Raw genomic sequence first — 24,987 nt, forward strand, 5'->3', positions numbered from 1 at the left:
AGGTCTTGGAGAGACATCAACTTCCAGACCCCCACGCTGCGCCCGGGGGGCGTCTCCCCACTGCTGCCCCTTCCCTCTTGGGAATGAGATCGTCATCTCCGTCAACCCCCTAGTTTACCTCCTCAGCTAACTGGGAAATTGCTCTCCTCCCCCATCCCTCCCATAGCCCCCTTCCTCTCCCGAATTCTGCAGGGCTTGGCACCTGTGGCCTGGAGGGAGCAGGAGAGTGGATGTGGGGGTTTCCTCTTTCAGTCCGCAGCCCTGGGTTGCGAACCCTTCGGGTGGGCTGAGCTCCAGAATGGAAGGGATTCTGCATGCTCTCCCCCGCCTCCTCCCCTTAGCCGGCTTCCTGAAATTTGTTTTGGCCTCCTTTTCTGAAGGGCTTAGCGGGCGCGATAGAAGCCCTCGGTAATTTCAGCATTGGTGCAAATTCCTACGAAGTTTGGGGATTTGAAGCAAGAGAAGCAGGCAACCTTAAGATTAATCTGGTCGTAGCAAAACGTCTTTAGAGAAGAGGCCCCTGGGTGTGAGGAAGGTGGAGTTTAAAATCAACTTTTTCACAGCCAGGACTGGTCCTGCCGTAGTTGTGAACGAAGTAATCCTGGATCGCTCAGATGCTGCAGGAGAGAAAAGACGTTTGAGCAGCAGCGTGCTCCCCAGGGCTGCTGGAAACTTTTAGCAGCTCCTTGCATTGTCTCTGACGTTTGTTTCCTAGAAGGGGGCCTGTGAGTGGGTGACTTGTGGTGTTTGTTGAAACGATGCAAGAAGATGGGCCTTGGAAATGATTCTCTGCTTTGTGGCACTGGTATTGTCTGTGATAAGTGTCAGGTCCCTTAACACAGGTGCTGGGGCACTTTTTGTGGTGTACAGATGCCCTTCTTGGGCAGACACAGGATAACGTGAATGGTATTTATGGAGATGGGAGATGAAGCTTCATCAAATTCCGTATCAAGCTTGCTCAGTCTGATTTTTCTCTCAGTTGTCAGCTTTGCTAACTCACTCCCAGATTCCTAAACTCCAATCAGTTGATCAGTAGTAAACAGGGAGTTTATTTTGATTTACTGAACTTGATCAGTTGATGGTAAGAGTAGAGCAGGAGTTGGGAATAACCAGAACTTGGGATCTCATCATAACCCAAACTAACTTCTGTTGCAGTGGCCTAAGGAGGTCTTCCTGCATCTTCTCAACTTTTGTCCCTGTGTGTAAGTTAAAGATAAAGCCTGCAACATCTGTTGAGTCTTTTCTGTTCTCACACAAAACTTAGTTCTTTTAGCAGGGAGCAGGGAGGGGATGCTACATCCTCATCAGGAATTTGAGACAAAAGAAGTGTACATAAAAACATGATCGCGCCATGATTTCCAAAGTGCTGGCAGACCTGGACTGAAAAGGAGGTGCTAGCTTAATAAGCAATTATGTTGAGTGCAGAAGTGCCAACATAAGCACAACACTGCTAATTATTGATGTGCAACAGTCCTTGAATATCTGCCCTTCCTGTCAGAGAATGGCCTGACAGTGACCTAGTAGTGCCCATTCCCATGTGTGACATACTTCTACTTTGTTGTCTCATGACACCTTAATCATACATCTGTTTTCCCTGGACATTCTCAAGCATGAACAGCCAGACGCCTGGCTGGTGTTTGAACTCCTAGTATTGTCTAATTTGAGGTCTTTTGTCTGATGAAATTTGTGATGAAATAAATATAAAATGCAGGATAGCAGGGGCCTGCTCAGGTGTTTGCGAGGCTTCCTGGTGAATGAGAAGTACATTGCAGGAGAAATTTGGGATAGTTTACAGATACTAAAAATTACCCATAAACCTCCTGCCAGGTACTCTGTCACCACCTGCTTCCTCTCTTGCTGCTCCCCAGTGTCTGCCAGGAAGTCACTGCAAGTGCACCTGCCACATAAGTTCTGGTTTGGCTTTGTTCCAGGAGGTCTAAGAAGGTATCTCAGACCCTGGAAGGAGGCTGAATAGCAACCAAGCCAGGGTTTGGAATCCTGTGGCCTGTCAATCCATGCTAGCATGGAAGTATTATTCTGCTCTGTCTTTGATGACTTGGGTCAGGGCTAATACAATGTCTACAGCTTAGTAAATGCTAAATAAATATTCTTAACTAGTTTATTAATAAAATGATTATGCAGATGGACTAAAAAAAAAATGAACAAGGTATGGATTTAACTAGCTCTTCCAGTGGTTCTAGTATTGAAGAATGGCCAGTAGTAAGGTTAGAAACAAAAAAATTAGATAGTTCAGTATGTAATAAAAGCTGCCATTTAACAAAGAAACCTTACAATACAAAAGTGAGTTATGCTCACAAATTTTTCAGTTTGATAACTTCGTTTTTTCATAGGCTCAGGATTGTGGGCCTTTAAAAATGATTTTGTATTAATTTGTTTGAAGAGCTTGAAAGTAAATGAAAAAATTGTCAGAATAGTATAATGAACTCTTATAATCCATCACTGAGATCCAATAATTATAAAGATTTTGTCAAACTTACTTCAACTGTCCCTTTTTTCCTTTTTTTTGGTTATTGGAAGTTCTGGGATATTTATTGTTAAAAATAGGGATATTTTCTACATAACTATAATGCCATTATGGTATAGTTAGCAATAATTTGTTGATATACTATTCAGATTTCTCAGATTGCTTAAAAAACATCTCTGATTGGTAGTTTGTTCTAATCAGGATCCAAACAAGGTTTACAGGCCTTTTCAACTGTGGTTTGCTCTTTCCTGAGCCTTAGGATTATTTATGATGGCGAGAACTCTCCCTCGGTTCCAGAGTCCTGGGGTTTTAGTCCTAGGGGTTTAGTAGTTTACAACAGGGGCTCTGGAGTAAGAGTACCTGCAATTTCAGCTCTAACCTTACCTGCTGTGCAGTCTTAGGCATATGACTTAACTTTGCTGTGCCTCAGTTTCGTCATCTGTAGAGTGGAGATAGTAATCATTCTTACCTTATAGGGTCATTCAGAGGATTAAGTGAGCAATACAGGTAAAACTCTTAGATAGTGTCTGGCATGTGTTCTACCAGCTACTTAAGTCACCCTGGGCTGTTGCTTAACTTCTCTGAACTTTAGCCCTCCTGTTTTGTTAAATGAGGGGCTGTACTATTATTCTAGAGTTCATTTCCTCACAAACAAGCTTTGATTCTGAGCTGCTTTTATGAATACTGGAGGTACTACTAGTAATATTCCTAACTGTAGGAAAAGTAATTTATGATTTTGGGCAATGAGAGAATTCACAATTCCAGAATTAGCTTTCCTTGACTTAACAGTAGTCAGAAGGGTAGCATGTTCAAACTAAGTGCAAGCGCAGAAGAAAAACTATAAAGAATTCCCTGAGCAGAGTTGAGTTGTGATTGCTTTTGGAGCTCTTGAAGGAATTTTACCTTGGGTCTTTCCGATATATTAAAGATAGCATCATCATGGCCTAGATCTAACAGAGTATACCACCCAAGGCCTAAGAATAACCTTTCTCTGAAAGATTGTGTAAATTCTGTGACATGGCCCTTTGCGTGGGTCTGCTAGCTATATGCACTTGGGTATTAATGCCCAAATCATATGACTGTTGACTTCCTTACTGATCTTATCTCAGTGTGTTTAGCTTCAAACTCTCTAGTCCGTGATACCATTCCACACTAATTTTTCTTTGTGTCACTACTAGAGAAGGATAGGCCAAAGGTGTGGGATGGTAGTTTCCCCGAGTCCATGCTTGTGGCCTTCCTCACTCTTCCAGTTCAGTCATCTCAAGATTCCAGTGTTATCTGAGGTAATGTGAAACCTGAATGGTGGTCTTCAAAATCCTCAGGTAGCATGAAACCTCATTTTGGCTGCAATTTTGAATCAGAGATGTTAGTAAATCGGCAACTGAACTGGCCTGAACTTCACTTCACTGTCTTTCTCCACCCTCTGGTGGAGTCCAGCAAACAGAAATGTCCCAAACCACAGGAAGCAGGGTGGAGGCCCATCTCCAACTAGATAATCAACAACAGGTTCTATTTCTTTGGTTTCTAGTCTATTTGGATATTAGGAGTTGGGAGGGCATTAGTAATGCCTTCAATTTGAAAAGGGAGGGAAGAATTGTGAAATCATTATCCACATTATTGAGAGCGTTCTCTATGCAGGGACTCTGCTGGGTGCTGACGATATGCTGTTAGAACAGGCCCTTGCCCTGAGGAGTTATGATCTAAACAGGTAGACAGGTCAGTCATCTACAAAAGGATGGGTAATAGCACAAAGGAGCATATTTAAAGAATAGAGGAAGATAAAAAACAGGTGTGCTTGGTGAAGGGTTTATGAAGAATTGAACTGGACCTGGAAAATGCAGAGATAAGGGAGACGTTTTCCAGACAAGAATGAGATATTGAGCAAATGCTTAGAATGACTGACTGGGCCAAAAAGGTGCAGAGCAGCTTGTTCAAAGAAAAGCAAGTTTTAGGAGAAAGGGAGAGAAGTCTTGAGAAGTACAATTGCTAATTTTGGAACAGTTTCAATGAATGGCTGAGAAGCCCTCACAAAAATACATTTTTTTTTTCTTATCTTTTTGAAACCTGTTTTAGAAAAGAGGTTCAAACCAGCACAAGAACACATGCTTCTTAGATCTTCTAAGTGTAATCTTGGGGTTAAATAATGTGCCAATTTGTGTCATGCAGGCCCACAAATAGGAAGAGAGGTGTATGGCAGAGATGCATGGAAGAAAAGACTCAGAAACAGACCTCTGTGTGTGTGTAAACATTAGGGTATCACTTGAGGACTAGTCACATATGATGGGTGTGCATTCAGTAAATGGCATTGCAAAAAAATGGTACTGGAGTCTGATTTTACATCACACACTAAACCAAGTTAAGACTAAATATAAGAGTTACATGTAAAATAAAGAAATAGCATGAAACATGGGTGAATAATCAGGCAAGGGTGGAGAGGGGTTTTTAAAGAGGGAGTTTTTAAAGTAAAGGGAAAACCAGTATGGCCTGGGCTTTGGAGTGGAGCAGTGGCTTTGTCACTGATAGCTGAGGCCTTTGAGGACGTTACTTCACCTAAGCCTTAGTTTGCTCATCTGAGAAGTAGGATTGTTTGGTATTATTATCATACAGAGTTTTTAAAATAAGGATTGAATAAAGTATTGTATGTAAAGTACTTAATAGGGTTTAACAAATGTAAGCTCATAGTATGTTAATAATGGAAAAGATTGGTTGTCTTGACTAAATATATCTTGAGCCAGCATTTATTGAGCACTTAGTGTGTCCTAGGATATGTTAGGGCTTTACATGTGGGAGGGTAAGTCACCTCAAGGTCACACACCCGTAAGTAGAGGGTGTTGGATCTTGAACCTGGGCTTCAGACTGTGTCTTCCTAACCACTCTGTTTTCTGCCTCCCATGTAAATTCTTAAACCTTTGTTCTGTATGTAATAACAAGTACCATAAATATAAAAGTCAAGCAATAAGTTAGAAACAGTATTTGTATTCTATTTATATCTGTATCTCACTCATAGTGTTAAGTTTTTAAAAATATATTGAGAGTTCTTACAGGTCAGTTAAAAAAAGAAAAACATTTCAGTAGAAAAATGGGTAAGGACATTAATAGTCAATTCCTCAAAAAAAGGAGTACAGTTGGTCAATTAAGGGCAGAAAAAACATTCAGTCTTGCTAATAATTAAAGAAACATTTACTAAAACAAGGTGCCATTTTTGCCTGATAAATGTGCAGATTTGCAAAAGTAGATAACATATTTGCAAGGATGGGTGAACTGGGGTACTCTTGTTTGCAGATACCCCATTCTATATCTCCAGGAGCCCCATTTGCATGGAATTTTATGAGGATTTTGTCCCTTGGGCTTTGTAATATGTCAAATGGCATAACTTTTTTGCAGCGGGGTTATATATATCAAGAAATTTACCATGCTCCCCATTCTTTGGCCCAGTACTTACATTTGCGGGAATTTTTCCTAAGGATTAATGTGCATAAAGTACAGTATCTGAAGTCGCAGTGTTGACTGTTTAGGGCAGAAAAGGCAAAATACTGACCAAATGCAAGTTATCTAAAGGTCTTAGTAGTCTAAATAAATTGCAAAATGTGGACTATTTATGATGCCATTAAGTTTTGTTTTAGAAGAATAAATGACTTGAGAAAAATTCTCCCATTATAGTGTTGGAAGGCAGGGGGAGCTTGTGGTTAAGTTCAGAGGCGTGGACCCATTGCTTGGGTGGGTCCTGTTACCCCTTTTCTGGAACCACCATGTGACCTTGGGTTGTGCTTCTACAGCCTGGCTTCTGTCCTTAGTGCGGGGTGGGGGCAGGGGTGGGGGGCCCCTCGGTGCACAGCTGATAGCATTCAGCACCCCTTCTTCCCTTCTCCTTGCTCCCTCATTGTCTTCACTTTGCCTTTTTGCTGTACTCGCCACCCAGGGGCATTTCTAGAAGTCCTCTCTGCACTATTGGTTCATAGACTTTAATTTCTTCCCTGCACTCTGAAAGAAGCTCCACATTTTGATTGAAATTTCCAAATCTTTTCTCAGTTCTGACGTTTTCCCCCAGCTCAGACCTACTTCTCTGCTAACCTGCCTGATGTGTACCTGGCTGTCCTACCAGTCCCTTAATGTTCAGCATCTGTGAAACATAAATTGCCCCTTTTCATTCCAAGCCAGCTATCTTTTTTGTGTTCTTGTTTTCTTTAGGGAGAAGCATCATGTTCATGGTCACCAGCTTTGAAATTTCTAATTCGTCCTTTGTCTCTTCTGTTAATCTCTTTTGCCTTCCTCATTCCATCACCACCCCATCCATTATGTCCTATATCTGCATCAGTCAGTACGGGCTAACAATTTCTAAATCTTAGTGGCCTGAAACCAAAACGTTGTTTCTCCCCAACGCTGCCTCTCCATTGAGGGTGGCTGGGGGCCATGTTGTCCACTTCCTAGGACCTAGGTTGATGGGGCAGCCCCCATCTTGAATGCGGCATGTCCTTGTCAGGGGAGAGTATGGGAACCCCCTCATAGGCTCCTAAGCTCCCACCCAGTCACTTCTGCTTACATTCCATTGACTAGCTGCAGTCACACGGCCATACCTAGCTCCAAAGGGCAGGGAAATGTAGACCTGCCTGTGCGGCTGGAAAGAGAGCTAAAGTCTTTGTGGAACTGCCTGTCTCTTGCCTTTATCTTCGTATTAGTAGGGGGTGGGGTCCCTCCTATCTGGTCTCTTTGCTGCTATTCTTACTCCATCCTGCAGACTTCACTTACGAATCCTTGACTTGTGAGCTTCCCACTGCCCTTGGAATAGAAGCTTCATTCCTTGGACTGCCTGGTGCGCTCCTTATCAGGCATCACCCTTTTTGTTGCTCACTGGCCCAGCTTTAACATTCTCCAGGTGCCAGGTTCTCTCATACCCTAGGACCTTGGCAGATCTCTTCCCTCTGCCTGGGATAATAATCACCTCCTTGTCACCCTCCTCAGCTGCCAGGCCACTCCCCTTGGTCTTTGGGACTGTATTTACCCGTCCTTGCCTCATAGAGGCCTTGCCTGTCTACCCAAACTGAAACAGGCCCTTCCTGATCTTTTCTTTTGTACCACTTAGCACAATTTATATATTTATTTGTGTGTACATTTGTTTAATGCCTGTTCCCTCACTGGACTGTTTACCCAGGTTTCTCCAGTGCCTGGCACATAGCAGGGGCTCAGTAAGTATTTTGTGGCTGAATGAATGAATCCATTTTACAGTCTGTTTTTCATCCTTTTTGGATTCCCCATTGCCCCTAATTTCTCTTCCCTGTACCTATTTTTATTTACTTCATTCTAGCCTATCTCCCTCTGTCTTTTAATTTTCCTGATCAATTTTTCTAATACATGGGTTCTGTTATATCATTGATTTCTCACTGCCACCAGGGATATTTGGTGATATTCTTCCACATAAGAACTATCCTTTTGGGGCAGGTCCTGTTTGTTTTAGTTTAGAAGAAGCTGGTCAGGTCGTCCATACGTCTGTATAATCTTTGCATAGTTTTTGAAATCAGCCATACACTTTGATGCAAGTAAGATTCATTTCCTTTTTTGGGAGCATTTATTTTCACCAACTCTGTAGAACTCTCCATCCAGTGTGTCAAAGAACACACGGATCTAACTCTTGTGTTAAATATTTGGTTAACTCATTTATTTGAAACAAAACAGAATGAAACAAAGAAATAAAAACCACTGGGGGCGCTTTTCATTCAGCCGAACCATGAGTTTTGCAAACCATCAGGAAGCACACGGATGGTGAGGTTGTTCCTCTTTCTTTTACATGTCTGTCATTTTTTTCTCTAAGGGACTCCTTGAGTCCTTGTCACTGAATTATAGGAAGGAGAATTACTGTGTGATCGGAACTCTCTTGATGCCAAATGGTTTGTTTGCATCTCCCTGCCCCGCTTTCTTTGAATTTGGCAGGAATAAATACAATTAAGATAGTGCTTGGGTGTGTCTGCTTCAGGAGCTGGCTGGGTCAGGGTATTTGTTAGAAACATGCCATGTATTTATTATAGATGAACGTTTATTGAATGTTCATCAGAAAGTGAATCTGAAAGCAGATGTCTATGAACTGGGTCTCCATTGACCACTTTATTCTCAAGTTTATTCTTCAACTGTTATGTACTCAGTTTGAGATTCACATGCCCATTTTCATTTTGTCTTAACAGAAAGTACACATTCTGTCATGTAGCTATAGTAATATTCTAAGGAAAGATGTTTACCATGCTAAGTTAAAAAAGAGATTATAAACAGTACAGAATGTTTAATTTTTTAAAAGAAGTGAAAGCAGTATTTTGTTCATGAAGAAGTTTTATGATCTTACAGATGTTAAGATAAACAATTTTCTTTTGTTTCAGGGATAAGTTAAATATAAGATGTGTTGTCCCTAAAATCTAGAACATATAAAATACGGTGGTATAGCCAAATTTCTGTTAATTCTTGTGAGGGATGACAGTAGGATTTAGTGGATGAGAACTCTGGCTCAGGAGGTATCAAACCCAGCTCTTCTGAGAAGGTACTTCACCCCGGTAATGAATATCATAATAGCACTCAGCCTGAAGATCTTTGTGTTGATTAGTGAGCAGGTGCATAAAAAGCACTTAGCACAGGGCCTGGCACACAGTGAGTACCAAATAAGTGCAAGCTTTTGTTGTTTATGAGGCAACCTAAAGGAATTCTTATAACCCTTGAAAGTGCTGCTTCTGGAGAATTTATCATAAAGGAAAGTTATAATGTTGGGTGGAAAAGAAGCAGTGCACAGAAATATAGATGATCACAATTGCGTAAAAAATACCTGTATGTAAGAAAAATATTGGAAGAAAATACATGAAAAGGTAGGCATATGATTTGCTCTTGAATATTCTAATACTTCCTAATTCCTTACTTTTATAAGTGAATAACTCTATCAAGAAAAAGAAAACACAGTGAATATTAGAGGGAAATTTTGGTGCTATGTGTAAGACATTCAAGTTAGTACCCTTTGAAATTTCACTTGTACAACTTAGTCCTGGTACAGCTGTGCATCTTAATGTAAAATGTGCCCCTGAGATGAGACATACACATGCATCTTGGGGGCAAAAATACTGTCAACCAGTTAAGAGGCCTGTGTTAAGTGTTCATAGAGGAAGGAGGCCCATGTGAAATAATGAAACTTTGCATTTCACAGTTTTGTAAAATTCCTTCAAAAAACCATTTTGCTTGAGCCTCTGGAAAATCTATTCAGACAGTGATAGTTTTTTCATTTCTGTGTTTTGATGAGGAAACCAAAGATTAGAGAAATCAGGTGACACTTAAGGTCACCTGGCTAATACTTAATATTTTTTTTCCTGATAAGATGTCAGGGATTGTCTAAAAGATATAATTTTAGCATTTGAATTTCTCAGAAGCTTTTAGGTTATTACACATTGAAATCATTACAAACTTGAAATCATTACACATCTTCCTGGAAAGTACCATGAATTCTCAGGGTTGATAGAAATTCGTGACATGGAAATGAAATCATGCTGTTTTGGAGGGGAAAGGTCTCTTTAGAGGTCATCTGGTCTAGTTTCCTAATTTTATAGATGAGGAAAATAAGGTCCACCATGGTTAAGTGATCATACAGCTAGTTAGTACTACAGACAAGAGCAAAATCTAGTTTACAGACTCCTGGTCCAATGTAGTTTTCCATGGACACAGGAAATAATTGAATTTACTTTGTTTACACTTTTATTTCATCAAGTAACTTTATAGACCTGGGTAGTCAAATAATATAAGAACACAAAATACCTATTTGCACCCTGGAGCTCTTCCCTACTTTTATGTTTCATTAATCCTAGGCTAGTTTGTAGGTGAAATTGACATTCATTTTCTACAAGCCAAGAAAGGAGTTCTACATTTCTGTTTAAGGGGTATTAGGAGGAAAGAGAGAAAGAAAAAAAAAAGCAAGAATTGCAAGATTAATGTAAAAAAGATCTCAGTAGATTTTATTGAAGAAGGAAGAATTATTTAATAGTCAAATAATGTTATTTAAGGGTTAGAAGATCATGGTTTTATGCACTTTGGTTGAAATAATTATGTGGCTTAAGAAAAAATGTTCCTGAAGCCCATTAATGTAGAATTCTTTAATGTAGAATAAGCTTTGTTAATCTAGGTTGTTTTACCTTACAGGCTGCTTTACCTTGGCTAAAGTAAATATTCAGCTATAAATGACATTTTGGTTCATATTGTATTATTACAGAAAGTTGCATTTCTAAGAGTGTTTAGAGAATTTATTTAATCTGTCATTCTAACATATTGCTGTTTTCATAAGTAGAAAGCAGAGCTCCTATGGTGATAGCAGAGGTGCCATAATATTTATACTATACTAGATTCATTTATAAACTATTACACGAGCTAGAATTCACAGGATATTTAATCTCTTAGGTTAACTTTTTTTCTTCCAAGGCTTTAAATATGCTCACTTAAATTTTCTTTATTCTTTTAAGAAAACCTTCTGTAAGAATGTTATTTTTTTCTAAATCAGGAGTAACTGCTGTTACTTTTATTTTTCTTGAAACCAAAGAATGTATGGGCTTACTGACTTTTTGGGGGGTGATTTTGTAAAAAACCAATTAATACATCAAACTTTTAAAGGGACTTAAACCTTAAAGCTACTTGAAGTTGAGAGGAGCAAAGATTCCTAACGCAGCTAGTTTCTCCTGGAAGAGTTAATAGATGGGGCAGCCTTGAATAAACACACTGATGTTGAAATTTCCATAATGTTTAAGAGGTACCATGAGAGAGGAAGGATGATCCAATAGTAGACGATGGTTTCTTTATTTTGTTTTTATATGATGGTTTCTTGAATTGGGGATAGTCACATTTTATAAATCATATATCATGGCATGGAGTTTCAAAGCTGGAGAGGACAAGGTTGAAGATTATGGGCTTTATAGACCCCACAGGTTGGGTTGTGGATAGGCTTCTTTGGTAGACATATGGGGAACTCTGGAAGGGGATTTCAGAGTAGTTTCTAGCGTTTGAGAGAATCACAGGTATCTTTTTTCATGGCTTGAGTTGTTAGAAATTGTCAAAAAGAAGGCTGACTTCTGTCTTTACAATATGGAATCCTGACATCTTGGGTCTATTCCATTCTGGGAAATAAGCCCCAAAGCAGCCCTACCCCACACTTGCCAGCATATTCCGGTGAGCATGATACTTCCTGCCCTGCCTGTGACCCTTGCTCCTCTGGTGTTGGCCTAGTGCCTGCACTGTGTCATGCATGTAGTAGGGAGGCCCTGACCAGCCCAGAGTGGGGTTAAGCTGCTTCTTTCTGACCGAATCCTTTGATTTGGCACCTGGCCTGGTGTAGCCCTGGAGCTCGTTTCCATCAGCAGTGACCTTTGGGAGGGGAGGCGCAGAGGCCAGATGGAGCCCAGCCTTGTGTGCTCCTGGTTTCCCTGTGATCTTCTTCCACATTATCTGCCCTTAAAGCCTCCTGGGGATTCAGTGTCCTCTTGTTTATCTTTTAGTCAGGATCATAGCAGATTTTTGAGTTCTTAAATGATACTAGCAGATAAAAATGCAGTGTTTTTACAACTTTTAAAAGCTCTTGTATTCCACATTTCAGTATATCCTCAGTTATCGTTGGTCATTCATTTACTCAACAAACACTTTAGGATAAACATTTGAATAAGACACAGACCTTGTCCTCAAGGAGCATGTAATCTTAAGGGAAAGAGGAACCTAGGAGCTTTTGGGTTGGTATTCCCCTTTGAGAGTCCTCTGCCTCTTGGCTATTTGGCATCCTGGAAGGAAGAAGGAAGGTTTGACCAGTGCAGATCAAGTTATTAGGGAGGTAACGAGACTGAAGTCAGCTTTCTGGCAAGTAGAAAAATACCAGATCTCCCATCCCTTACTCCATTTTAATGAGACATTCTGAGTAGCAGGAGAGTGTTTCTGTCATGAAGATATTGGTTAGGTTAGAGGAAATTCACATCAGTGGTAAGAGTACAAGGAGAATTGTGGATATCAGGCCTCAAAGGAGGTGGGAGGGAGATTTTTATTTTTATGGAAACATCCTAAAGAGTCTTAGAATCAAGATTTTTTAACTATACATGTGTAATTTACTTTGAAGCTAACTAGGGAAAACAGGGCACTTAAGAGATTTATTTCTCTTGGCATCCAAAATATGTCTCCTGCATGCAAAGACCCCCAGATATGCAGGGATTTTGATTTTGATTATGTCCTTAATTAACCCCAGAAATAACATGAAACTTAGGTTAAACAACCAGCATCATATTAGCATGATAAACTTACATTAAATAATGAGGTGATTTACTAGTGTAGTTCTTTATACGCTATATGACCAAGGGTGCAAGAACCATAAATCCTCTGTTTTCTAAGGAACTGAAAATGAAACAAATTTTTGTGGAGCCCCAGATTAAAAATAATCTGAATTGATTCTAAGTCCTGTGCATGAGAAGAAAATGCATTTTTTTGTCTGTGTAAAATCATCAGCGATTTTAATCTCTGTGGAACATAGATTTGCACGGTGCAGTTGCCCTTGTTTTTAGTGTTTGTAAAAGATACTGAATACTTAACATGGGGGTGTTTGGAAGCAAGGTGACATCTTGCTGATTGCACTTAAGGTAATGATAGCATAATTGACAAGGTATTGGTCCATTTTCTAGAAAAGCACTATTTTTCAAGTGTGAAAAATTATTTTTACTTGTACATGCCAAAATTGGTTCTTAATGTAAAAGCTCATGTATTTGGTTTAGGCCTGATATTTGTTTAGTTTTATCTTTTTTGCCACTAAGAATGTGTGTGGATCATGTTAGTAATTGCCTGGGAAAAGAAATGAACAAGTATTTGATTGAAAATAACTGTGCATGTACATGTATAGTATAGATGCTTCAACATCTATAATATGTTTCTACATAAATCTGAATAGGTAGATTTTTAATTACATACATGCACCAAATTAATTGAACACATTTGTTGAGTCCCTACATGTGCCAGGCACTGGTACAAGGTACTATGGGGAACCAGGATGAGTAGGACAGATCCTGTCCTAGGTGTTGACAGATAATAGGGGAGGGAGGATGGCAAGATAAGCTTTATGCACACTTAAATGGAAGATTGTGTCATTGGAGTGTCATAAGTAAGGCATTCAAGGATCGTTGGTAAAGAGAATACCTCCAGTCTTGGGAATCAGTAAAAGATTAACGAAGGAGATGGCATTTTCAGCTGAAAGTGGACTTGTAAGCTGACAATTGTTGTAGATAGAGGGATCCATGTGAGTGAAGGGCCCAAGAAAGGAAGTCATGGGGTGTATCTGGGGAATAGTGAACAGCTGAGTCTGGTAAAGTATAGGAAGAGTTAAGGGTGCACAAATCTGGGTCACCAAAAGAAGAGGAGGGTAGACAAGGACCAGGTTGTGGAATGTTGACTTTCTTCTTGGCTGTGAGTTTTGAGCTGGAAGCTGCCTAGATCAGAGCTTTGCCATGGGAATGTGGTGGCTGTGTTGCTGGAGCCTCGTGGCTGTGGCTTGGATGAGGGCACAGAATGGGGTGGGTGGAGGGGCTAGGTTTTACTTAGGAAACTTTTGCTTTAATTTAGGCAAGTGGTTATGTGGAGGGCGTGAAGTAAAGAGGTTATGCGTAAGAAGTATTTTGAGGTAAAGTTGATGGGTATTTGAACCTGATTAGGTTATTTCTTTAGTCAATAAATATTTACCAATAATCCTCCCTCCTCCCCACTAAGATGAGCTTGGCACTCCTTGGCTAAGTGAGATTGCAAAGCGAGAGGTATTAAATATAGCTTTAGGTTTCAGCTCTGCGAGACCAGGAAGGTGGTGGTAAAGAAATCTGAGAACATGCATCCCGGTTTCCAGGCCTTGAAGGGAGCGTAAATTTATCTGGTCTCCCATTTTCAGATAACCTACTGCAGACAGATGAGAATCTCATCTCCTGTTATAAACCACCTCCAGAGAAAGAGATTTAGCAGTGAGCTGTTAGGGGCCTTCATTTTTTAGAGAGTGTTTAGGGCAGAGAAGACAGATTTAAAAGTCATCTATGTAGTTCTTAAAATTCTTAGTCATAATCAGCATGCTCTTAACCATGAGGCCTCAACCTGCTGCCTTCTCTGCCACTGTGTCTTCCGGGCTGACATTCTGACTTCCTATCAGTTTTCTGGAATGACCTTTCCTCTCTCCTTTTAAGAGAAGAATTAAAGAAGCCTTTAAAAATGTTAGATTCATAATGATTTAGGGACAAGTTGGTAATTAATTTTGTTACCCTGTTTTGTGCACGTTTCTGTATTTACTTGTTGAGAGAAACTAATTGCGACTACTTTGTATAGCAGGGCCCTGGTTCAGTTTTGGATGTAAGCTTCTTTAACATTGCCAAATACAAGCTAAGTCTGCATGGATTGATAAATTATAGATGGAAAAGTATTCTCAGTTTTCCTCCTCTTGGATTCTTTTGCTTCCCATAATCATAGATTTATCCTCTTTGAAAGTCCATCTTCCTTTGGTGTCCAAATACTGATATTATTACCTGGTTATTATTAAAAAATGTCAATATGGTGACTCTTTTCATGTCTTTCTCTCTTAAACTATTTTCCCACTCGGCTTCCTATTGTAACCACTCCCCCAGAAGAATGAGTACCTGATGTTTTCATTCATCCACCTTCCAGAGAGTTTAGTTGTTCCCTCTGTTTCAACGACACATCCTCATGTCTTTATTTCAAGCCTCGACCAAGACATTTGTCAGGAGAAAGCCAGTTGGTGAAGGGTTATGATGAGAGAAAAAGGAGGATAACTGAGAATTTGCCCCAAATGGAGGAAGATCGACAGGTCTTAGTGGAAGGCTTCGGAATAAAAAAAACACAGTAGGAAATGAAGATATAAAGGTGTTGAACCTTCATTTCTTACTGTAAGGCAATGCTGCTCAGTGCGAAATCCATGGACAGGGTTTGTCTGTGAATTGTTCATAACTGACCTGTGATGAAATATGTACAGAAATTGAGAATAAGTGTTTAGCAACCTTTAACAATTTAAGAAGCCAGCTTTAAGTCCGTTAAATCTAATGATAATTAGGGATGTAATTTGCATGTCTATTTTCATTCATTAGTTATTTTGTACTTTATGAAAGTATTGATTTCCAGTGGTTTGTGGGAGAAAGTGTAATTTGAGAAGGCCTGCTGTAGGTTGTAGAGCAGGTAGTTGGGATGTTTTACTCAAAGTGGATGGTCTGGGCAGCAGGAACAGGGATGCATCGGCTGGGAGCACTTGGTGCTCCTCTTAGCACCTGAGGCAAAGGGGTTCCTAGTGAGGTGGAATCGTGTGACTTGAGAGAATTGTGGGGCGGAGGATGGTATTTGGACACGTGGTGCCCATGCCCAGATGAGGCCCAGCCCTAGTGTTTGGTAGGAATATGTATATGCATTGTACATGTGTGCATACAAGGCTGGGCCTTCTAGCCTGGGAAACACTTCCTGCAGTTTCAGTGGGGGCTGTTGGACCATCACTCGTTGTGTTGTTTCTGGCTCACTAGACATGAATGTAGGGTATCATGTCTTTTGGTGTGCTCTAGCTTGATTTTCATCTTTTATTTGTCCCTGTGCTTTCCTACTTGATCCTGTCTAGAATGTTGCACAAGCGTTAACATTGATTCTTCTCTTTTGTTTACTGAACACTTTTATAAAACTCACCTAACATGGAGAATGAGTCCTTCTGTTGAGAGTTTTCTTCAGCTCCTTGTATTCCAAGCCATGTACGTTTCCACAGGCCTTTTCCTAATTCTGTAACTTGTCTGACTGGTTGGTTTTTCTTTCTGCGTAAGGTAGTGTCATGATGGATGCCCAGCAGTTATTAGCACCAGCAGAGCAGATTCTGGGATCCTGGGTTGGCAACTTCAGAATTCTATCATTTTTGCTGATGCGACAGGATATTAAACCACTGGACTGGCGTGGTCCTTGGCTGCCTGCCAGTGGGATATTTGGGGAAAAGAATGGCCCAGCGTTTGTTTCTCTTGCCTTCTGTGTAGCCTTGGGGTGGATTCTGAGGGGATGTTTTCCCTTGCAGGACTAACCCATTTAGTATTGAGAAAGCAGGAAAGCGAGTTTTCCTGTTACGAGCAGTGAACAAAAAGCAAGCAGCGGATGGCGATATCCTGTTGGAGAAGGCTTGGGGGAGTGAATGCAGACAAATGCATCTCATTCTTTCCTTGTCTTTAAGGAATATGAAAAGATGGGAAGGAAATCAGCCACTCTCCAGGACAAGTCAGAATGGTTTTCTTCTTACTTACGGTCCTTAATAAGAAGGCTGCAAGTGTATGCACTTTGTGATTTAAAAACTTGTCAGACTCAGAGATCTATAGAAAATGACAAATTTGAAAGGTGAAACAACTTTTTGTTTCCCCAGAGGTCGTTCTAAGTTTGCCTGTGAGGGGGCAATGAACTGTAAAACTGAATGTAAACTCTATCCAAGTTTTATTTATTTTTAAGTTTACAAATAACAGATTCTTGCTGAATTAGATTTATAAGAAGATGGCTTGTCATATGCTTAGGGGACCATTCTGACATTCTTTGAAAAAAGAACTTTTTCCTATCTTATTATAAGAGCAATACATGTTTGTTGTAAGAAAATTAGAAAACCCGTGTAGGCAACTGAATAGTACAGGAATGGGCTAGAAAGACACGGAAATGGAAAAGTAGAGCAGTGTTGTAAAGGAGAGAAAACCAGGGTCTTCTGGGAGCAGTGGGATAGGGATTATCTTCTTCCTGGGACCTCCACAGGGAAGCTGTCTTACCTACATGCCACACTTCATTTGTGAGTTTATGCCTTTTGAGTCTACGTCCCCCAGTCTGCCATGGATTGAGATGTGATTATTCCAAGTTTGTTTGGAGCTAGAAGACTGTGTAATGACAAGTTGAAAGACCAATGAATTCACTGCATTTCACATCTGGTCAGTCAAGGAGAAGGAATGCTATGCAAGGAGAGTCTCTGAAGAGACAGATTTAGATCAGTGAGTGAATGAGTGTTGTGTGTGAGAGTCTTGGAGAACCTTGGCAGTAAGGAAGGTAAAGAAAAAATAAAAGAGAAGATGCAAAAGAGTGAAACAATTTTTCTAGGTAGAAGAAGAAGGTTGCAATGACTTCTGCCGTCCTTCATTGTCTTTTTGACCTTCCCATTCATCTGTGTCTTGCCATATTGACAAATGTTTAGGTGATCTATGGAATGAACACCTTCCAGTTTCATTCTACTGTTTCAGCTCAGTAAATATTTATAGAGCAGCTGTCAGTCAATTTTAGCTTATAAAGATAGAGAAATCCTTATAAGGTATGATTAAATTGTCTTGGGCATTTTTATCTGTGAAAACATATTTTCTATCAAATCTACTAGCCATTTTATTATGAGTAATGTAGGATTAACATGTGAAATGGAAAGTGTGGAGGCTTGGACTAGATAATCTGTTGATTTTGGTAAGTTGTTAACAAATATTCATTGAGTACTTTTACATACCACCACTGGGCCAGAATCTGAGATAGAACTGTAATTTGGACATAGTCCTTGACCTCACGACCTTCTTGTATGGTCAGGATATGAATATGTAATCAGTTCTAACATAGTTGGATAAGAGCTCCAAAGAGAGACATGTGGGGTGTCCTGTGATAACATGGGAGAGGAACCTGTTCTGGGCCAGAGGGAATGACATCAAGAACTGAAAGACAAGTAGAAGTGAGTCAGATGGAGGGGGCTGGTTTATTCTAGTCATAGGCAACAGCATGTGCAAAGGCCTGGGGGCAAAAAAAAGAATGGAATCATCCAGGAACTAAAAGCTAGTCAAAATGGCCAGAGCCTATAGTCTCAGATGGGAGTGATGAGAGAGAAAGCTCTGAAGAGGTAAGCTGGGGCCCAACACAAAGGGCCTTCTAGGGCAGGTTAACAAGTGTGAGTTAAGGAGTTCAGCAAGGACTCAGCATCAATATAAAAAGACAATTGTGTTTTTTACAGAAATGGACAAAGCATAAGAGAAATTAAAGAGGTCACTTACAAATGGAAACTCATCTCATGCTCCTGGCTAGGAAGAATTAATATCATCAAAATGTCCATCCTGCCCAAAGCAATATACAGATTCGATGCAATCCCTATCAAATTACCAACAGCATTCTTCAATGAACTGGAATAGTTCAAAAAGTCATATGGAACCACCAAAGACCCCGAATAGCCAAAGCAATCCTGAGAAGGAAGAATAAAGTTGGGGGGATCTCGCTCCCCAACTTCAAGCAATACTACAAAGCCACAATAATCAAGACAATTTGGTACTGGCACAAGAACAGAGCCACAGACCAGTGGAACAGAATAGAGACTCCAGACATTAACCCAAACATATGTGGCCAATTAATATATGATAAAGGAGCCATGGACATACAATGGGGAAATGACAGTCTCTTCAACAGATGGTGCAGGCAAAACTGGACAGCTACATGTAAGAGAATGAAACTGGATCACTGTCTAACCCCATACACAAAAGTAAATTCAAAATGGATCAAAAACCTGAATGTAAGTCATGAAACCATAAAACTCTTAGAAAAAAACATAGGCAAAAATCTCATGGACATAGACATGAGTGACTTCTTCATGAACATATCTCCCCGGGCAAGGGAAACAAAGGCAAAAATGAACAAGTGGGACTATATCAAGCTAAAAAGCTTCTGTACAGCAAAGGACACCATCAATAGAACAAAAAGGTATCCTATAGTAAGGGAGAATATATTCATAAATGACAGATCTGATAAAGGATTGACATCCAAAATATATAAAGAGCTCACACACCTCAGCAAACAAAAAACAAATAATCCAGTTAAAAAATGGGCAGAGGAGCTGAAGAGATAGTTCTCTAAAGAAGAAATCCAGATGGCCAACAGGCACATGAAAAGATATTTCACATCGCTAATCATCAGAGAAATGCAAATTAAAACCACAATGAGATATCACCTCAGACCAGTAAGGATCGCCATCATCGAAAAGACAAACAACAACAAATGTTGGCGAGGATGTGGAGAAACGGGAACCCTTTTACACTGCTGGTGGGAATGTAAATTAGTTCAACCATTGTGGAAAGCAGTATGGAGGTTCCTCAGAATGTTCAAAATAGAAATACCATTTGACCCAGGAATTCCACTTCTAGGAATTTACCCTAAGAATGCATCACTCCAGTTTGAAAAAGACAGATGCACCCCTATGTTTATCGCTGCACTATTTACAATAGCCAAGATATGGAAGCAACCTAAATGTCCATCAGTAGATGAATGGATAAAGAAGATGTGGTACATATACACAATGGAATATTATTCAGCCATAAGCAGAAAACAAATCCTACCATTCGCAACAACATGGATGGAGCTAGAGGATATTATGCTCAGTGAAATAAGCCAGGCGGAGAAAGACAAGTACCAAATGATTTCACTCATATGTGGAGTATAAGAACAAAGGAAAAACTGAAGGAACAAAACAGCAGCAGAATCACAGAACCCAAGAATGGACTAACAGTTACCAAAGGGAAAGGGACTGGGAAGGATGGGTGGGAAGGGAGGGATAAGGGCAGGGAAAAAGAAAGGAGGCATTAGGATTAGCATGTACAGTGTGTGTGGGGCACGGGGAGGGCTGTGCAACACAGAGAAGACAAGTAGTGATTTTACAGCATCTTACTACACTGATGGGCAGTGACTGTGAAGGGCTATGTGGGGGGGACTTGGTGAAGGGGGGAGCCTAGTAAACATAATGTTCTTCATGTAATTGTAGATTAATGATACCAAAAATAATAATAATAATAATAACACTGGAGAAAAAATGGACAAAGCAAAAATGAAATTAAGATATTAAGAAAACAATTCTATTTATAATCAAATCAAAAAGAATAAAATACTTAGGACTAAATTTAACAAAAGAAGTGCAAGGTTTACCTACCAAAAAATTGTTGAAAGAAATTAAAGAATACTAAATAAATGGAAGGACAGCCAATGTTTGTGGATTGGAAGACTTAATATTGTTAACATGGTAGTAGTCCCCAAATCTATCTACAGATTTAACACAATCCAGTTGCCTTTTTTGCAGATGGTGATAAGCTGATCCTGAAATTCATATGGAAGTACAAGGAATGCAGAATAGAGAAAACAATCCTGAAAAAAAAAAACAGAGTTGAAGGACTTACTAAAGTTTACTATTCAAACTTAGAGCTACAGAAATCAAAATAGTGTGATGCTGGTATAAGGATATAGACATAGGTATCAATGGACTACAATTGCGAGCCCAGAAATAAATATATACATTTATAGTCAGTTGATTTTTGACAAGAGTAGTGAGACTGTTCAATGGAGATAGACTAGTCTTTTCAACAAATAGTCCTGGGACAACAAGATATCCATATGCAAAAGAGTGAACTTGGATCCTTATGTCACACCATAAGTAAAAACTAAAAATTGATCATAGACCTTAAACTATAAAACTCTGTGAAAAAGAACATAGGTGTAAATTCTCATGCCTTTGGATTTGGTGATGATTTCTTAGATATGACCCCAAAAGCACAAGCATTATTATTAGGAGTAATGTAGGAACAAAAGAAAAAAGCCAGGAAAATTGGATATTATCAAAATGAAAGCTTTTGTTTTTCAAAGGACACTGTGAAGAAAGCAAAAAGATAACCCATAGAATAGGAGAAAAGATTTGCAAATCATGTATCTGATAAGGGACTTGTATTCAGAATGTATGAAGAATGCTCACAACTCATTAATAAAAAGACAACTCAGTTAAAAGTTGAGCAAGGAATCTAAACATTTCTTTAAAGAAATATACAAATGGATTTGTTCAACACTAGTCATCAGGGAAATGTATTTCAAAACTGCAGTGAGGTACCAGTTCACATCTACTAGGATGGCTAAAACATCTCCTAGGATGAGGCAATAATGCTGGTCTGTTACTGTCATGTTGGTGAAGATGTGGAGAGATTTGAGCCCTTCTGCATTGCTGGTGGGAATGTAAAATGGTGCAGCTACTTGGAAAACAGTTTGGCAGTTCCACTCATAGGTCAAATGTCTAAGAGAATTGAGAACATATCTCTCTGCAAAATACTTGTACATGGATATATTAGTCAGTATTCTCCAGAGAAAAAGAACCGATAAGATAATATATATATAGGAAGAGACTTACTATAAGGAATCGGCTCATGGAATTATGGAGGCTGAGAAGTCCCATAGTCGGCCGTCTACAAGCTGGAGACCCAAGAAAGCCAGAATGTAAATTCCATCCTGGGTCTGAAGGCCTGAGAATAGGGAGGACTGAGGGCACAGGAAGATTAATGTCCCAGCTCAAGCAACAAGGCAGGAAGGGCCAAATTCTTTCTATCTGTCTTTTTGCTTATTCAGGCTTTTAACTTACTAGGTAATGCCCACCTACATTGGAGAGGGGAAACTGCGTTACTGAGTCCAGTGATTCAAATGCTGATTTCATCTAGAAACACCCAGACACACCCAGAAATAATATTTAGTTAAATATCTGGCCACCCTGTGATCCAGTCAAGTTGACACATAAAATTAACCATCACAATGTATGTTCATAGTAGCATTATGGATAGTGGCCCAAAAGTAGAGAATACATGTGTCCATAACTAATGGATGAATAAAGAGCATGTATTTTATCTGTACAGTGGAATATTATTTAGCTATAAAAAGGAGTGAAATACTGATACATCCCAAAACATGGGTGAACCTGAAAACATGTATAGTGGAAAAAGCCAGACATAAATGGCCATGTATTGTTTGACTCTACTTTTTTGAAATGTCCAGAATAGGCAAATTCATAGAGGCAGAAAAATAGGTTAATGGTTGCCAGGGACTGGGGAGAGGAGGCATGGAGAGTGGGGTATGGGGTTTCTCTTTGGAGTGATGAGATTAGATTATTGTCATATTTGCACAACTCTGTGGATATACTAAAACAACTAAATTGTATACTTTAAATGGGTGAATTTTGCAGGAATAGAAGTAGAGCATAAAGAATATAACCAATAATAGTGTAATAGCTTGGTATGGTCATAGGGGGTTACTACACATACCGTGGTGAGCATTTAGTAATGTATATTATTATTGAATTACTAGGTTGTACATCTGAAACCAATATAATATTAAACATCAGTTATATTCCTACTAAAAAAAAGAAAAAGGGATGAATTTTGTGGTATGTGAATTACATCTCAATAAAACAAAGAAAGTGTGAACTTTATTCTTGAGTTGGTTGGGAGCTCATGAAGGAATTTAAGCAGAGTGGTGACATGGTTGGATTTATATTGTTAGAAGATTATTCTGGCTACAGTGAGAAGAGTGGCTTAAAGGGAGCAACACTGGAGGCAGGGATCCCATTAATAGGCTGCTAAAATAACACACATGAGAGACTGGCCATTTAAACTAGGAAAACGGCAGTGGGAGTGACAGGAAGTAGTTCAAAATAAAAAAACTCAACAGGGTTCGTTGATTGGTTAGATGTGGGGAAGAAGGGAGAGATGGAGTATGATGCCTGTATGCCCAGCTTAAGCCATGGCAGAGGAGGAAGCAGGTTAGGAAGAAAGGTGACGTCAGCATGCCTAGAGCCTGACCCACTGAGATGTCCCTGCACTGGCCACCTAGAGGTGTTAAGTAGGTAGTTGATACAAAGTTCAGGGTCCAAAATGTTAGGGGGATTTGGTAAAAATGCAAATTCATGGGCTTCACTCTAGACGTACTGAGTCAGAATCTCTGATCATGGTGTATCTACTTAAATTTGAAGCCTTCTGTGGATCTACCTTGAAACCACAGAAGTGAATGTGATTTCCCATGGAAAGGGTGGAGAAGTGACTCCATCACCATTTACAAGCCCATTAGTGGAAGAGGAGACCTCATGGGGTCTGGACCCCGAGACCAGAGAGATAAGCAGCATTGAGGAGGTTGGGGTGTCAGGGAAGACAAGGGAAGAGTATTTCAAAGCATGGAAGTGTCCCGGGTGTCATACGCTTCTGAGAGGTCAGGAGTAAGGGAAGAGATGCAAAGTGTGTGTTGGATTTACAAAAAAAGTGATTTTGGTAAGGGCCATGGATGGTGCAGACATGTCCCCAAGCAGGGCTGGTATGCCAGAAGCGGCCCATGGTTCTCCAAGGGGTGAAGTGTCCCTTCAAATGCTACCCAGCATGCTTTCTTTGGTTCTGCCCCTTTCCTTGGTACAGCCTCACTGGAGCACAGTCAGTGCTTACAGGGCCTCTGCTGGGTGCGTGTGTGGGGGACCCCTTGGCGAGTGGGCCAGGCCTGTGTGGCACATAGAGCTGGGTCGGGGAGGGTCCCAGGCAGCTGACACAAGCAGATGTCTTGTTTGGTTCCTCACTTGGCCTGGTAGAGCCCGATGCTCTGCTCCATGGCTCCTACAGTATTTGTGTCAAGATACCAGATGCTGCTGTGCTGTGTCTGAATCACTAGGCCAGGGCTTTTGAAGTTGGGGCATTTCATATTTTTCTTGGTTTATTAATCATGTACAGTTTTGAGAGGGAGATTGTATAAATACTTGAAAGTAATAGCATCCCCCCTCCCCGATTTTTGTATTCTGTGTACAAAATTTTGAAATACTGTGTAATAAAAGTTATGTAGTTTTCTTAGAGTTGTATATCTGGTCTCGTCAGTTTTCAGCATAACAAAATTACAGTGTATTATCAGTACAAGAAAAGTCAGTGTGAATGAGAGTATCTTCAAACTCACTTAAATGAGTGTGAGTTAGTTTCCTGTGTTAGTAAAGGGCCTTGCCGGTCTTTGCGTCTGTTGTAAGCCAGCATGGAGCTCTGGGTCTGCTTATCTGTGTTTTTGTAACCACTGTTCTTTAAGGAGGGCTTAGTTATTGTTTCAAAGAGCTTTGAAGCTGTTCTTTCAAGTTTATAATTTGCACTTTTAACCTTTATTTTATAAGTTGCAGTTAACTTTTTTCTTATTAAAGGCAGCACATTAGTGTTATGGAAACATTTAGGTGTTCAAATAACTATTATTTTGTTATTTTGGGGAATATTGTACAACAGCAAACTGTGGAAGTCCCCTAAATGCAAAACTGACCCTGAGTCAGTGGCTCAGAAAAGAACTCAGAGGTGAAATGAGAACCAGTCGTCCAGCTCAGCCAGGACTTCCCCTACCTGAGTGGCATGGTAATTGTTTAAAAATGAGGGTTTAAAAATGTTATTAAAAGAAATTCTGTTCCATGGTTATCTGTTTTGTGTTGCAAGTTTTCAAGGTCAATGTGTCAACTCCTAGTATTTTGAGACCACTTATTTGGTATGTATACTAGAAATTCTGTCTATTAATTTGGACTCTTGGTTGCAAATGACAGAAATTCAATCCAGGTAATTTAAGTAAAAAGGAGGAATATATTATAAGGATGCAGGGTATCTCCCAGAGTCCAAGGGCAGGGATACAGCTGGGTGTATGGAGGGGTTGCCCAGCCTTCGAGAATCTCTCCCTCATCTGTG

The 24,987-nt window shown here is 40.0% G+C and overlaps 1 protein-coding gene across 6 annotated transcripts in view; it reads left to right on the forward strand.

Moving 5' to 3' along the window:
* The window catches only part of DOCK9 (dedicator of cytokinesis 9), a 273,892-nt gene that overhangs the window by 268 nt on the left and 248,637 nt on the right, over nucleotides 1–24,987 (forward strand). The gene's annotated exons all lie outside the window — the stretch shown is intronic.

The sequence above is a fragment of the Manis javanica genome, chromosome 9, assembly GCF_040802235.1.
Source record: "Manis javanica isolate MJ-LG chromosome 9, MJ_LKY, whole genome shotgun sequence".
In the NCBI taxonomy this organism is placed as follows: domain Eukaryota; kingdom Metazoa; phylum Chordata; class Mammalia; order Pholidota; family Manidae; genus Manis; species Manis javanica.